At 41.0% G+C, this 14094-nt stretch overlaps 1 long non-coding RNA gene across 1 annotated transcript; it reads left to right on the forward strand.

The window, feature by feature from the left end:
* Window positions 1–327: 327 nt before the first annotated feature.
* LOC310734538 lies at window positions 328–3016 on the forward strand. Its single transcript, XR_014536061.1, has 4 exons — window positions 328–838; window positions 1445–1527; window positions 1683–1949; window positions 2658–3016. It is a non-coding gene; the product is annotated as an uncharacterized lncRNA (long non-coding RNA).
* Window positions 3017–14094: the final 11078 nt, after the last annotated feature.

Raw genomic sequence — 14094 nt, forward strand, 5'->3', positions numbered from 1 at the left:
GATTCTGAATTGCTCCAGATGATGTTGGTGACACAGTTGCGGTGGTAGTGTAGAGGTTTGGAGTCTTGAAACAGAAAACTGTTTTTCTTGCTTTAGTAAAATGAAATTCACCCTCTTTGTGAAATGCCTCTCTCTCTGTTGCGCCACGAGTTGTTATATTGCAGTTTTGTACAGTATTGATGGTTTCTATAATTGCAACGTGATAGTGGTGGTATTAAGAGGTGGATTAAGTTGGGTAAGTCCCCACTGAAGGCCTGGTACCAAATGCACGGCCCGCAATTGGGTTTCTCCCTTTGCTAGGCAGTCTTCTGTTTAACCACTTTTAGATGTGCAGCTGTCAGTGTAGGCTGCCAGTAAAATGTCATTAAGGTATGGCTGACCCTGCGCTCTGACTACAGCTTCCGAGCAAGCTGAGATATGAGAAGAAAGAATTTCACTGTGCTGTAACGTACTCTGTGAAATTCCTAGACATTATGCCAAGGGAAATTAGGTGAGTTATGAAGTATGGTTTTATGCAGTATTTTTACAGGTGTTTTCTAAAGTTTTCTACAACATTTCTTTCACTGTATTCTGTAGATATTGTTCTTATCAACAAGTTACTGTAAGTAAACTGTTCATTCTGTGCTTAGGTGTCCGTGTCTGTGTGTGAGAATGGGAGAGAGAGTGAGTGAAAAAAAGAGGTGAAGTTTCAAATTCTTCTGCCTGCTATGTAATTTTTGCTAAACCTGGACTGCATAAATGTTTGGATTTGTGCATACACGGCATGAACCTAATTTAGAAGAAGACCTATAGTAGAACACTTTCACAGCTGTGAAGTGGCAACACTTAGGATCCGAAAGTAAGTCTGAACCTTGCTGGTCTTCTTTTTTATGTGGAGCATTTAATTATAAATGACATGACGGCACTGTTGGTGATCTCTGTACTAAATAACGTTTAGTAGTAACGTGTAATGCATTAACAATTATATTTTCAGCATTTGGCAGATGACCTTAGACAGATCAATTACAGACGTGTTAAAAAACAACAAACATTATACATTGGAACCAAAAAGATACTCTTTCATTAGAATAAGAAATCTCTTTTAGATTTATTACTTGAGAAAAAAAGCACACACACATAAGATTTTGAAAGCAAAAAAAAAAAAAAAAAAATGTCATGCCTCTCTCCATATCAGCTAAAATGACCAACTGCTCAATGAAATGTTTGAGGAAATGTCCAGATCGATTAAGCAATTAAGCATAAGGAGCTGTCTCAATGTTTCAAAATAGTAAATATAGATAGCAAGATTTTGTGTGTGTGTGTGTGTGTGTGTGTGTGTGTGTGTGTGTGTGTGTGTGTGTGTGTGTAAAGTTTTTTTGCTTTTTTTTATGATAGCTATAGTCTTAAATTATAGAGGAAACTTGGATAAATCACATTTGTTAATAATCACATGTTGCTCCAAAAGAAAAGATGCCATGGATCAAATATATCTTCTTCATTGGATGCTGATGTCAGTCCTGCTGATCACCACATATGGAAAACAAACAAGTAAGTCAATACTTGGAAAAGTAAAATACATTTTACTACTGCCCTGATAAAGCACCACTGGAAAAAGATAAGTTACATAATGAAGTGTGTGTGTTTGAAATCTACTGTATCAAGTTTTATCAACTTGCAATTTTTGTTGTTATTGTTCTTTTCAGCTGTCGATATAGACTGCCCAGACCAAACAGGGATTGTTGAAAAATCTTTCAATCTAACCTGCAATGTTACCAGTAAATCATATGTTTACAAAGACTATCATTTTATACATGATGGTAAAAAGCTCGAAAAAAAAATGGAGCCTGTAAATGGCAATCGCACATATTATTACACGATTACAAATGCAGCATTAAATGACAGCGGGAATTACACATTGTGGATACAAATGAAAACTGGACATAACAACAGCACTTTCACGGTGACTATGGGTACTTTCCCTTTTTTGTTCCATAAGTATTTTTGTAAGTTTATTATGATTGCTAGTTAAGTTATTATTATTATTATTATTATTATTATTATTATTATTATTATTATTATTATTATTATTATATTATTATTATTCAATAAGTATTAAATTTCTTATTTATTTATTTATTTATTATTTATGCATGTATTCATTTATTATTTATATATTTTTGCAGCATCAGCTTTATCAGTTAAAACAGGTACAGTGTTTGTTTTCTTTACATTCCTTTATTTGTACATCATCATGAATTTAACCTTCAGTAAATTGCAAAATGTAAGGAGATGGTAGGTCAGTGGTTGGGGCATTGGACTTTGATTCAGAAGATCATGTGTTTAAGTCCCAACACTGCATTGCTAGTGCCTAAAGCAAGGCCCTCAGTTGCTAAGTTGTATAAATGGAGTCATTGGATAAAGGTGTTTGCAAAATGCTGTAAATGTAAACATATGATAAATGCAGTGAAATTAAATTCTTTCCACAGCAGGCACCAACTCGTTTTACATGAATATATCATATTTATTATTCTGTTTTCATCTAGTGCACGTACCACTGTTATTGCAATCATTAATCTCCACACTTCTCCTTACAAATTAATGTGAATGTGTTTGATTTGCTATTAGGGATTGTGATGTAGGTTTAATTAACCATGATGACTTCTGTTTTTCTCTTTTAGATCTACCAACTGAAGTCAAAGCTGCAGGTTTAGCTTTTCTTCTGTTTTCTCTTATCACAGTCACTACTGCAGTATGTGCCTATAGAATAAGAAAAAAAGGACTGCAGTATACACCCTACCTGTTTCAACAACTGTGATGACAACAAGTAAACCTGAAATTTGAAAAAGATTTTTCCCTTTTTAAATCTTAGAACAGAATGTAAGAAAAAAAGCGATTTAATTGCTGTATGTGCAAAACCTTGTCTATGTGTCAAAAAAGTGTTTTACCTTTTTTTTTTTTTTTTATGTATGTCCATTGATGTTATATTATTAAACATACAATATAAAATATTTAACATTTTACAAAATTGCATTAATCTATATAAATAACATTAACTATACTAAGTAATGTAAGATATAACTTTGATTATGGGCAATTATGGGTTATGCGTTTTTCTGTGGTGGCAATGTATTTTATACAAGAGCTATACTGTAGCATACTGTAGCAAACCACCAAATACTACATTGCACCATTTGATATAGAACATGAAATAAGCTGATATACTGTACTATACTGTTTTTGTATTTGTTTTTCATTTATTTGTTTCTTACATAAACATAAATATCTACTTATTTTTAATAAACTTATATTGGACAGAACTATGTGATTTGCAATTTTTTTTTTTAATGTATCATAATATTTGTATGTATTCCCCTTATGCTAACACTTAACAGCACTTACACTAAAAATCCCGGCCAACAGAATGAAGTAAAGTCAAGTGAAGAAGCTTTATTGTCATTTCTACCATATATATAGCTGATGCAGTACTGAGCCCTGGTGCTACATTAAACAACAGAGTTACATACCAGGACAGAGCTAAGGACTAAAGTAAGTGTCTTCAACACATAAAGTGCATCATGTGCAACCGAGTGCAAACATTGCTGACAGACAACACAAGACAGTGTGGGACAGGTGTGTGTGTGTGTGTGTGTGTGTGTGTGTGTGTGTGTGTGTGTGTGTGTGTGTGTGTGTGGAGATGACATCATCCGTGGAATGGTTTGGACAATACGAAAACTGCATGGGGTCCAGTGAGGGTGGAAACTGGGTCTTGATGTGCCTTATGACGAGCCTCTCAAAGCACTGCATTACGATGGATGTGAGTAGGACGTAGCGATAGGCAGGAGACTGTAGACTTCTTAGGCATGCATCATTGTCTTGAGGAACAACAGCACTGCTCAGGGAGATATTAAAGATGTCACTGAAAATATCCGCTAGCTGTTTTGCACATTCCCTGAGCACTCTGTCAAGAATGTTGTCTGGTCCAGCAGACTTCCGTGGGTTAACTTTGCATAGTTTTTCTCACTTCAGCTCTGGTTAGTCAAAGCACCTGGTCACTATGAGGAAGGGTGGTCTTCCTTGCCTTTACATTGTTCTGCATCTCAAACCAGGCGTAGAAGTTGTTCAGTGCAGCTGGCGTTTAGGGAGCGCAGTCCTGTGGTATTTTCATGAATGTTTACAGTGCAGTGAAATGCAATTTTATTTTAACTTCTATCTATAATCAATTGCTAGAAAATACTAAAAATTAAGTAAAAAACTCACTCAATTTCACGAGTCACATCATTTACTACAGACATTTAACAAAACATTTTTACTAAATAATATGCATTTAGATAAATAATGAAACTATACACTTTTAATAAAATTACATATCCAAGCAGGGTGTTGTACTGTAGTTTTTTTTTTTTTTTTAATGTTACCAATTATTAATACATTTTTCTCTGGATACTGTTTGTTCAGCTCAGGGCTTTTTCTATCTGCTCATGTTCTGAGAGGACAGCGATGACCACTTTCTGCAGAATTGCCTAATAAAACATTTTCTCTTGCTTTTACCCATCAAATGCTGAGTTTTAAGACTTGTTTAACAGATTTCTCAACCACAAGACAACATAACATTAAAGATGTAAGAAGTCTGACATTTAAGTTGTATTTCTGTATTTATTTTAAAAAGAAAAACTGCAATTTTATGTGTGTAGACTTTTTAAATTAACTGTATATGATGTACAAACTATAGTAGAGCAAAAAAAATGTTTTAAAAGAAAGTGTTTAAAAAGAAAAGCAAATACAGGTCAGCAACAAGCATCTGGTTGGGTGTAACTGACTATCAGTGATCATTAATAGGGAGAGTCAGAACTGTGTTTCCCTATTAGGAACTCGAGCTGTGTCGGAATGCATTGGGAACGCGACTGCGTTGTCCATGCTCTGAATAATGAGTCTAATCAGTCAAAATTGAAGGCAGGCTGTCACTGGCGGGTGACGTCACGACCAGGAATTATAAAACATCGGTGAAGAGAAGCCGGCTCTATCTTCTTTTTTGTTCATTAAGTGCTCTGTGTAAATTTAATGTCTGTCTGTTGAAAAACAATATAATGAAGGCATCGAAGAAAACCAAGCACACTTTTCGGCCATGTGCTTTTCCCGGCCCCCGTTTTACTACGGAAGAGATACAAGCAGCCTGTGTGTGGCTTGTTTGGGAGCAGGGTATGCGATTTCGGCTTTCGAGAGAGCCGATTGCCAGCACTGCGCTCGCATGCCTACGCAGTTGCTCCAATCTCAGCAGGCGCTCTTTGACCGCCTGTCCAAAATACCTGACAGCGGAATACCTTCATGCTTGTTCGGTGATGCTGTTGATTTGGTAGATGAAAGGTTCCAGGAGTCCTGTCCCGACCTGTGTAGCACTGCTTCTTTTGGTGCCCGTTTCCCTCAGGCTGGTTTGTTAACCCTGCCATGAAATGTGTTTCTCCCTCTTCAGGTTCCCGCCTGGCATCGTTGCGGACCAGGAGGTCTCGTCTCTAGAGCCGCGTCTGGGCACTGCCCTGGCTCTAGACACACTGGAGGTCAGTCTTAAGAGACTGATACCCTTAAGGGAGAACCTGGCAGCCTGGACGGCTTTGCCAGACATGTCCCAGTGGGTCCTGAGCACTGTAGAGCCAGGCTATGTGATTCAGATCTGGTCTCACCCACCCCGGTTTAACGGGCTCTCTCCCACTTTGGTGAGAAGCGAGCAGGCTCTGGTCCTGGAACAAGAAGTAGACACTCTTCTGAGGAAGGAGGCTAGCAAGGTGTCCGGGTCCGGGTTTTACAGCCGGTACTTCATAGTTCCCAAAAACGACGGTGGGTTGCGTCCTATCCTAATTTACATTAGCTTAACCGACTCTGTTTTAAGATGCTGACCCTCAAGCAGGCCATGTCTCAGATCAGATCCGAGTACTGGTTTGTCACGGTAGATCTGAAGGATGAGTACTTCCATGTACTTGTCCTCCCTTCTCACAGTAAATTCCTGAGGTTAGCTTTTGGGGTCAAAGTGTACTAATATCAGGTCCTTCCGTTCAACCTTGCCCTGTCACCCCGCACCTTCATGTGTGTCGATGCGGCTCTGGCTTACCTGAGACTTCAGGGCATCCGTATCCTCAATTATATCGACGATTGGTTAATATTAGCTCGATCAGAGGAGTTAGTGGTCCGACATCGAGATGTCGTTCTTGCTCACATGAAGGAGCTGGGGTTTCAGCTGAATGCTGGGAAGAGTGGCGCAATCAGGTGGCGCAATAGTTTACCCCCGCCCCGAGCTGTGGAAGCTTTTGGTTGCCCCCCAAAGGGGCACAACTACAAGGTCTCCACCGAGGTGGTAGAGACAATTCTCCAATCCAGAGCTCCCTCCATGAAAAGGTCTTATGCCGCGAGATGGTGCCGTTCACTGCGTGGTGCTGCTGGCACCAATTGAACCCAGTCCACTGCCCAGTTGGTTCAGTGCTGGAGTTTCTGCAGGAGCAGTTTGCAAAAGGGTTGGCTCCATCCACCATCAAATTCTACGCATCCACAGTTTTGGCGTATCATGCCCCTGTGTCCAGTCATTCTCTGGGCAGAGACCCAATAGTGACGCATTTTCTCCAAGGCACCTGGAGGCTGAGGCCCCTGATGCATCCAAGAGTGCCTGAGTGGGACCTGGCTGTAGTGTTGGAGGCTCAAATGTCATTAAACAAGAAACATCTGATATTCAGGGGAGTTTCATTATCTAGTTTACACAGATAATGTGGTGATAAAAATGAATAAGATGTTCTTTATAAGTGTAAGTTTGTTCCTGAGCAAGCCGGTGGCGACTGTGGCAAGAAAAAACTCCCCGAGATGGCATAAGGAAGAAACCTTGAGAGGAACCAGACTTGAGGGAACCAATCCTCATCTGGGTTGCACCAAATGTCCATTTATTACAAATAAACGATGTATTTAAGGCTCTGGGTTACTAACCGGAATGTCAGTGTTCAGCATCGCTAAGCTGCCACTCTTGGGGTCCCTAAACAAGGCCCTTAAGCCTGCTCCATGGGCGCTGTATCGTGGCTGATCCCAGCCATGACCCCAGCTCCTAATATCAAACCCCCCAAAAATTTTGTGCACATGCAATACATTCACAACCTTCATACAATCTTCAAGGTGAAGTTGACCCACATTCACAGACACACAGAAACACAAATACACAGACACAGACACACACACACACACACACACAGAGATAATGTTAAATTATTTGCTTTTACTTTACTGCTCTCTTTACCCTCTGCTATGTGTTCAATTGTATTGCTCTTATATTAAGTACAACTCACCTGTCATTATCAGAGTTTGAGCTCCCTCCAAAGATTCTCTATTGGGTTTAGGTCTGGAGACTGGCTAGGCCACGCCAGAACCTTGATATGCTTCTTACAGAGCCACTCCTTGGTTATCCTGGCTGTGTGCTTCGGGTCATTGTCATATTGGAAGACTCAGCCTCGACCCATCTTTAATGCTCTAACTGAGGGAAGGAGGTTGTTCCCCAAAATCCCGCAATACATGGCCCCGGTCATCCTCTCCTTAATACAGTGCAGTCGCACTGTCCCATGTGCAGAAAAACACCCCCAAAGCATGATGCTACCAGCCCCATGCTTCACAGTAGGGATGGTGTTCTTGGGATGGTACTCATCATTCTTCTTCCTCCAAACACGTTTAGTGGAATTATGACCCAAAAGTTCTATTTTGGTCTCATCTGACCACATGACTTTCTCCCATGACTCCTCTGGATCATCCAAATGGTCATTGGCAAACTTAAGATGTGCCTGGACATGTGCTGGTTTAAGCAGGGGAACCTTCCATGCCATGCATGATTTCAAACCATGACGTCTTAGTGTATTACCAACAGTAACCTTGGAAACAGTGGTCCTAGCTCTTTTCAGGTCATTGGCCAGCTCCTCCCATGTAGTCCTGGGCTGATTTCTCACCTTCCTTAGGATCATTGAGACCCCACGAGGTGAGATCTTGCATGGAGCCCCAGTCCGAGGGCAATTGACAGTCATGTTTAGCTTCTTCCATTTTCTAATGATTGCTCCAACAGTGTACCTTTTTTCACCAAGCTGCTTGGCAATTTCCCCGTAGCCCTTTCCAGCCTTGTGGAGGTGTACAATTTTGTCTCTAGTGTCTTTGGACAGCTCTTTGGTCTTGGCCATGTTAGTAGTTGGATTCTTACTGATTGTATGGGGTGGACGGGTGTCTTTATGCAGCTAACGACCTCAAACAGGTGCATCTAATTTAGGATAATAAATGTAGTGGAGGTGGACATTCTGAAGGCAGACTAACAGGTCTTTGAGGGTCAGAATTCTAGCTGATAGACAGGTGTTCAAATACTTATTTGCAGCTGTATCATACAAATAAATAGTTAAAAAATCATATATTGTGATTTCTGGAATTTTTTTTTTAGATTATGTCTCTCACAGTGGACATGCACCTACGATGACAATTTCAGACCCCTCCATGATTTCTAAGTGGGAGAACTTGCAAAATAGCAGGGTGTTCAAATACTTATTTTTCTCACTGTATATACCTTAATAATTTTCTGAATTACTGTTCATGAAAACATTTTAACCAACAGCTGAACATGTAAGCAGTTGTATTCATGCCATAGCAATAGCATTTAAGATGATAACTTCATCTTTAAAGATTTTTGGGTGACAGCCTAATCCCATCAAGTTCAAAAAGAACTTTCTTGAAACACCTCAAATGTGCAGCGCAGTGCTCGGGGGTATGCAAGGTTAAGGGCATAAATTAGTCCCATAAGCAGTGTGCATGCCTTGGCTTTTTTGCTATAAATATAGTGAAACGTTCCTTCCAGAGGAATGAATACAGCTAGTGGTTTGTCCCCTTTGGTACCATGGACGATTAGGATTTTCAGTATGTGCAGACCATCATCACTCCGGCTGTCCTCCTATATACAATTTACCAGGGGAAAATTGTGAAGTGACTTTATTATCACAGCTGAACAATCACATACTTTGTACATATATCATAGAGTTCAGATTATGTTAAACTTGAGTTTAATTTAAAAGTAATCTTGTGTCAGTAAAACATTTTTATGACATGGAATGAGATGGCTACAGTCTACAGATTAGTTCTTATAAATAAATGTTGCTTTAATGTCACTCAAAGCCATAAAATGACCTCTGCACCTATAGAGTGCCAGGAAAACCTCAGATTTTGTAGCAGAGGACAGTGTTCATCTTTAAAGGGGTAGTTCACCCTAAAATAACAGAAAATGTTGTCATTAATTACTCACCTTCAGGTTGTTCTAAAACTTTACAGCATTCTTTTATCTTTGGAAAACAAATAAAATAACTAAATAACAATTAATTTTTCTTTAAATATTTAATAAAATCTTTCTGTCCCTTCATAGAGAGTGTACACAACTAGCACTTTCAACTATGTGTGACCGGTTGAATGTCTTTAAAATGAAGACAATTAGACATGCATAAATAATGGGTGCATTTTAAATGCTGTGGAGTTGTGCTTTGACATTGAGCACACCTGTGCCACGTGATTATGTCGGCGTGTTTGTGGCTTTATAAAAAGCACAGTTGAGTGGGGCACTTTGATTCCTTTCTTATCTGTAGGCTGGGTGGCTAGAAAAGGGAGGTGTTCATGAATGCAGGTAGCATAAAGTGACAATAGTTTAACCCCGTTTGTGAGGTGCGGCCAAAGAGCGCTAGCTGCTGTTTCGTACCTGTTTCGTACCTGTTTGTATATGCTTCTACACACTGTTTTATAACCCCGAATTAGATTGTTGGGTTACAGTTTGGACCAAGCGGACGTCGCGGTTGTAAACCGCTGGATTACTCAGTGTTTTAAAAGATTATTCTGCGCAACGGTTCTGTGCTATGTTTGAGTAAGGACTTGGATATTTATCTCTTGTGCAGGTGTATTAAATTAACAGGCTTGGTATTTTTGCTCCGTGAGCCGCTTGGACGCTTTTTAAATATTATTCGGGAGTTAATTGTTTTTCTCTTTCTAACGTGTGTATAAGTGTATGTACCATTTACATAACTATTTTCACATGTAACTATCTGATGAGCTGTGTTTTTTGAGACTTAAACAGAAGGGGAGATTGTTTGTGTGTTTTGGGTTTATTTTTGGTTTATTCTTGTTTTTAAGAATTATGCACTGATTTGCTGTGTGCTCTGTCCGTTCTGTTACAAAGAGGATTTAATCTAGTCTTTCCGATTGTGGGTAATTAACTGGTAAGATGTAAATGGTATTTTTAAATATTTTTAAGTATTTTTTTGTTTAATAAATTTGTACTAATTTTGGAAAAGTCACATCTCTGTCTTTAATCCCATTCGAACCAGCAGGGTCCTTCATATTGTTGTAACTTTTTTTGTTTTAATTATTCTTTTGGGTTTAATCTATTTTCCTGGGTGAATAAATAACCCAGGTGGCATAGTCGGTTCCTTTTTATTTTTTAATAGCTTTTAACCAAGGGTTACAATCTTGGCATAGTCGGCAGGATTCATTGGGTGTGTAAAGCAGAGACGTGACTCTTTATTTTTTTTGTGTGATAAATTTTGGTGTTTGATATTAATGTTTTGATCTTGAAACAGCAGCTAGCGCATTAGTTTTTTGTTGTTTTGTACCTTTTCCTCTGCTTTCTTTCTAATTAGGCTGTCACTATGGAGGAGGAGATGCAGCAATTGCGAGACTTGGTGGCCCAGCTTAAGGCTGATAATGAACGCTTACGTTATGAACGGGTTGAGGTACAGGCAAGTCCAGGTGTTGCACCCTCTGAGTCTAATGAAAGAGGGGTAGATGTGCACCTAATGTCTCCCTCCAATGGTAATTCAGTAGTGACAGAGAGGTTGATTTATGTCCCTAGGAAGAGGAAATGCCCTGTTTTTAGAGGCCGCACCGGGATTTCTTTGACAGATTGGTTAGAGAACGTGAAAACTAGTATGCGCGTTCGCCACTTATCCATTATTGATAAAGCACACTTTTTGTATGATCATTTAGAAGGGGAAGCTAGGAAGGAAATAAAATTTAGGCCTAGAGAAGACCGGGAAGATCCAGAAAGAGTTATTCAAATACTTACTGAATTGTATGGTTGCCCGGATTCATATATTGTTTTGCAGGAGAATTTCTTTTCTCGACGTCAATTAGAGGGAGAGACATTCCAGGAATTTTCACATGCCCTCCTTGGCTTAATTTCAAAAGTAATTAAAAATGCTCCTAATGGTATGCCTAACTCTGAGGTTCTTTTGCGGGACCAATTTGTAGAGTATGTGCTGGATTCTGCCCTTCGAAGGGAATTATAACAGTTTGTACGTCGAAACCCTAGGGCTACTTTACTTGATGTTAGAGGGGAAGCTATTAGATGGGAATGGGAGGGCATGATGAGGGGTTCTACGGACCGTAGCTTTTCAACTTCTACCCATGGGCTGCAGTATGGGGTTTGTGGGTCTACAATTTCTACAGGTTCTGAATTAGCTGAGCTTAAAGAGATGCTTAAAAAGCAGCAAGAACAGCTTGATCAGTTAACATGTAATGTGTCTTCACTTCAAAATGCCCCAAGACGTTTCCCTCCTGTTACAAATGCCACTAATCGGGGTGCAGTTATCTGTAGGAGGTGCCAACGTACTGGGCATTTCGCCCGTGAGTGTAGTTCCTGGTCAAGGGTTGATCGATCTCCCTCACGTCCTCCTCAGTCAGTGGTGCAAAGGTCCCAACCCTCTGTTTCGTTTCAGAAAAACTAGAAGCTTCTGTGCTATGGAGCCACAGTTCAGAAGGCTATGTGTTTGGCTCAGATGTTGTTTTCCCCGATGTACAAAATATGGCCTGTTTATTATCTCCATGCCCCCATGTGACTGTTAGTTTGGGTGGAGTGTTAGTTCCCTGTTTGTTAGACACAGGTTCAATGGTGTCAACTGTGACTGAAAGCTTTTTTTTGAAGCACTTTGAGCATTGGGGTAGGGACAAACTTCACTCTTGTCATTGGTTACAGCTTAAGGCTGCCAATGGCTTAGATATCCCATACATTTATCCAGCTATTTAGAGCTGGATGTTGAAGTCTTGGGTAAAGTGATTCCTAAACGTGGCGTGCTCATAGTTAAAGACCCTGTAGGTGCTACTCAGATCTCCAGTGTTCTGGGCATGAACGTGATTCGGGAATGTTATAACGAATTGTTTGGACAATATGGGTCAGCCCTTTTTGAAGCAGCTTTAGTGCAGCATGCCCCCAGTTTGTGGCAACAAGCCTTACAGAAATGACATCAAGTTCAGGCAAAGGCCCCTTTAGACTCTTCAGCCCGGGTTCGGGTTCGAGGACGTAAGTGTATTCATGTACCAGGCGGCACCATGAAGTTTATTCCCCTTGGCCTGCTGTACATGAGACCTCTTCAGTGGTGGCTCAGGACCCATGGGTTTTCACGGAGGGGCAATCCGTGTTTGGGGAGATCCAATTATAATGTGGATGCTCTGGCCGATGTGAATGCTCCATCCATTTGCTTTAGATCACCATGTGCTGATCCATACAGACAAAACTGCAGTGGTCTCCTTCATTAATTATCAATGAGGTCTGTGCTGAGAACAGATGGACGTCTTGGACGTCACGTCTAAAGGCTGCGTCTGTATGCCTTTCCCCTGTGGCGCTGCTTTGGAGAGTTCTGAAGAGAGTTCGCCAGGACAGAGTTCACCTCCACCTGGCAGCTCCAAGGTGGCCAAACAAATAATGGTTCGCTGACCTGGTAGCTCTCCTCAAACACCTTCCATGGAAGATTTCTCTGTGGAAGGATCTCCTTTCCCAGGTCGGGGGTACCATATTTCATCCTCACCTGGAGTTGTGGAGGATGTGGCTGTGGCCCCAGAGAGGGCACAGCTCCGAGATTCTGGCCTTTCCACCGATGTGGTAGACACCACCGATGTGGTAGACAGCGCCCTCTACGAGAAGGTTGTATGCTGCCATGTGGCGCCTGCTCTGCTTGTGGTGTGACCACCACCAGCTGGATCCAGTCCACTGCCTGGTTGGCTCAGTGCTGAATTTCCTCCAGAGACAGTTCACCAAAGGGGTTGGCTCCACCCACCTTGAAGGTCTACACGTCCGCCATTTCAGCTTTTTTGCTGGGCAGAGACCCTATGGTAACACGATTTCTTCGTGGCACCCAGAGGCTAAGGCCCCCGGTACAACCTAAAGTGCCCAGGTGGGACCTGGCCGTCATTTTGGGGGCTCTGTCTGAGCCCCCCTTCAAGCCTCTAGCCAAATCATCTTGAAGGCACCTTTCTGTCAAGACCGTGTTCTTGTTGGCCATCTGCTTTATCAAGAGAGTAGGGGACTTGCAGGCCCTTTTTGTGGGCCCCCTCCTTCCTGTAGTTTAACCCAGATATGGCTAGTGCCTTCCTATACCCCCGTACAGGTTACATCCCAAAAGTGCCCTCGGGCATCCCATGACCCATAAGATTACAGGCATTTTATCCTCCTCAGTTCCAGCCCCAGACAGGAGAACTATTTACCGGCTCTGTCTGGTGCGTGCAATGGACACTTACATCTACAGGACAGCTCCTTGGAGGGACACTGATCAGCTGCTCGTTTTTTATACTCCTGGTCATGACATCAAGTCAAGTCAAGTTTAGTTCTATAGCGCTTTTCACAACAGACATTGTCTCAAAGCAGCTTAAGGTAAATGGTGTATTTATCTCTGATGAGCAAGCTATGGTAACTGTGGCAAGGAAATACTCCCTTAGATGACATGAGGAAGAAACTTTGAGAGGAAACAGATTCAAAAGGGGAACCCATCCTCATTTGGTTGACATCAAGAGTGTGATTATAGTCTTTAAACAATACAGAACACTGGAGAGTGAGAACTAACATGAGCACTGGAATGTAAGATTACAAGTAATGTCCTTTCTACAGTCTTTTATAGTCATTTGTGGTTATAGAATTAGGAGCTACTGAGGAAATCACAAAATAGCTTAACATTTGCATAGATCCAACACCAGCTTCTGCATGCCAGATCCTTTAAACACTCAAGGAGGTCCAGTGTCCAAACTCCACATGAAGTGGGATCCAATTGGCACTATAGAAAATAACATATTTTTGCAGGAGCGGGACAGGTCACTACC

The sequence above is a fragment of the Silurus aristotelis genome, assembly GCF_946808225.1.
Source record: "Silurus aristotelis genome assembly, chromosome: 12".
In the NCBI taxonomy this organism is placed as follows: Eukaryota; Metazoa; Chordata; class Actinopteri; order Siluriformes; family Siluridae; genus Silurus; species Silurus aristotelis.